Here is a 3,234-nt window from a genome sequence, read left to right on the forward strand (position 1 = left end):
AGGCCTATGTTTTTTGTTTGTTGTTGTCTCATACTTTTAGATACGCTGTTATTTGTAAATGCTACTGCGTATGTTAGCTTTTAATATACAGTTTTATCCTGATTAAAGCTTTAATACAGTACGGCAACTGCACGTGCCTCCATGTTTAACGCTTCTCATAACTTTGTGTGAGATGTGTGAGGAAAGCACGGAAGATCATCAGAGACTCCTGCCACCCGAGCCACGAACTCTTCTCACTGCTACCATCAGGCAGACGGTACCGCAGCATCAGGACCCGAACCAGCAGAACACGAGACAGCTTCTTCTCGCAGGCCATCAGACTACTGAACTTCAGATAGCAAAACGATAATCACCCACCTACCCCTACCCCTCAAACTGGATTCCATCTACACACCAGCACACTGACTCTGACAGCACTGTTATATAGTGAAAAAATTGTATATTGTTATTTATGTATACTGTTTATTTTTCATATCTTGTTGCTTGTACTGCCATGGCACAGAGTCTTGTACCCAAGAATTTCACCATCGTTACACTTGTGAACACGATGTGTGACAATAAAGAGATTTGATTTGATTTGACACACACACATACACACACACACACACACACACATACACATACACACGACAGAAGTTAGCAAGAACACCACAAACACATACCTCAATATATCTACTGTCCATCAAAGAGAGGCTGCACCATTCTTCATCCTGGAAGCTAGTTGGCTATCGCTGCCTGTAAATAACTCATAGATTCAGCTATTGGTTCAAATAAGGTGTCAATCAAAAGGGCAGAGGTCAGCGGCCATTTTGACATAGATTATTCCGTGTTGTTTACATGCAAACACAAGCTATACTTCAGAATGCGCAGAGGATTTGAGCGCTCTGTCGGCTAATCTGAAATGATACTACTACACTCCGTGGATGTTTATCAACATATAAATGTGTTATGGACTAAATATTTCACTGAATTGGATAGTCTGGACCCTTTACAGTGTAACTACACCATTTTTGTTGGAATGTAATGAACTAGTGGACTAACAAGAGGCTTCATAGGTGAGTTCCTTCAGTTTTGTTATTGTTTATTTGGTTGTTGTTGGTCTGACAAAGACACTGATTGTACCTGGCAGAGGTCAGCGGCCATTTTGACCACAATGAATCCGTGATGTGCATGTGTGAAAACAAGCTATACTTCAGAATGCGCCGAAGATTTGATCGCTCTGTCGGCTAATTTGAAATGATACTCCTACATTCTGTGGATGTTTATAAACATGTAAATGTGTTATGGACTAAATATTTCACTGAATTGGATAGTCTGGACCCTTTACAGTGTAACTACACCATTTTTGTTGGAATGTAATGAACTAGTGGACTAACAAGAGGCTTCATAGGTGAGTTCCTTCAGTTTTGTTATTGTTTATTTGGTTGTTGTTGGTCTGACAAAGACACTGATTGTACCTGCTGTGTTGATTGTATCTTAAAATGCGTCATTCGAATCACAGGAATCTTAGCGTTCCAAAGATATATGACACGTTTACCTTTTTTTTTTTTGTGTGTGTTTCACGAAGTTAACCCTCAAAGCATGCAGTGTACCGCGGGCGGCACACTGGAGCTGTATCAGGTTGTATTTTACATGACCATAAGTATTTAAGCATGCCCATGGTGAACAGGCTTCTCTCATGCACTCTTGAATGTGCAATATAGAACTAAGGTAAGATGTTCAGTAAAAATAAGATGAAAAAGTCACATGGATGTCATTGAATGTCATTGTTTACTCACCCTCATGTCATTCCAAACCCATAAGACTTTAGTTCTTCAAAACACACAAAGATCTTTTGAATGAAATCTGACAGATTTCTGTCCCTCCACTGACAGTCCACGCATCTGCCACTTTGATGCTTTAAAATTCATAAAGCGATTGTAAAACTAGTCATGTCAAGTCACCTTTATTTATATAACACTTTTAACAATACAGATTGTGTCAAAGCAACTGTACAGCATTAATTAGGATTTTCTCTTTTCAGTTATACATAGTTTAAAAGTGTTTCACAGGTGAAACCTATTGACATCAGTGTTCACTTCGAAGGGAAACCAGATAGAAATATACTTCTGTCAGGACCACTATCGTCAAAGATGATTGACAATTAACATACAGTTTGGATTGGCGGTATGGTTCTGTTCTGGGCAAGAACTCCCTGCGCATCCATAGCATGGATGAGAGCAGAGACAGCAGCAATAACGCCCCCAGGGTAAACAGAACAGAACCAACAGAAATGTATTGCAGATATAGTTAAAGTTCAATAATTTTATGTACACACTTTAGTATTAGTCTGCTTCAAAGGAGAATCAGAAGGCTGAATCTCGACTGACAGAGGAGGAGTTGGGGATGGAGGAGGGTAATTAGCTATTGAGCAATGCGAAAACTGCTGATATTGAAGATCTGTGTGAAGATGGGGGCCAGCTGGTAAGCACAAGATTTCAGACAGGCTGGTGTAACACAATCTGGGCCTGGTGCTATTCTCCTTTTCTGCTTCCGGAAGACCTGGCGCACCTCGTCTTCACTGATTTGAGGTGCAGGTGTGGGGAGAGGGGGGTTGCAGGAGGTGTTAATGGTTGTGTGGAGAGGTGTTCAGGGCGGGTGTGGGGTGTTTTTTCAAACCTGCAGTAAAACTCATTCAGATCGTCTGCCAGTTGTTGATTCTCCACAGTGCTGGGAGATGGTGTCTTGTGCTTAGTGATGTCTTTCAGACCTTTCCTCACTGATGCTGAGTCACTGGAAGAGAACTGAATCCTTAGCTTTTCAGAATAATTCCTCTTTGCCACTCTGATCTCCTTTTCCAGTGTGTATTTGGCCTGTTTATACAAGAATCTGTATTAACTGAGTCCTTAGTTTTTCAGAATAATTCTTCTTTGCCAGTCTGATCTCCTTTTCCAGTGTGTATTTGGCCTGTTTATTTGCAGCAGCTTCAAAAACACTCCAATCAGTGAGGTCAAAACAAGCTTGTAAATCCTGCTCTGCTTCATTAGTCCATCTTTTTACAGTCCTTAATACAGGTTTAGCTGATTTCAGTTTCTGCCTGTAGGTCGAAACATATAAAGGTATAAGATGAAACAAATCAGAGAGCCCCAAAGCTGCCCATGGAACAGAGTCATATGCATCCTTTATCGCGGTGTAACAATGATCCAATATATTACTGTCTCTGGTGGGACATGTAACATGCTGTCTGTATTTCGG

This window comes from Sinocyclocheilus anshuiensis, unplaced genomic scaffold, assembly GCF_001515605.1.
Source record: "Sinocyclocheilus anshuiensis isolate Anshui unplaced genomic scaffold, SAMN03320099.WGS_v1.1 scaffold663, whole genome shotgun sequence".
Taxonomy (NCBI): domain Eukaryota; kingdom Metazoa; phylum Chordata; class Actinopteri; order Cypriniformes; family Cyprinidae; genus Sinocyclocheilus; species Sinocyclocheilus anshuiensis.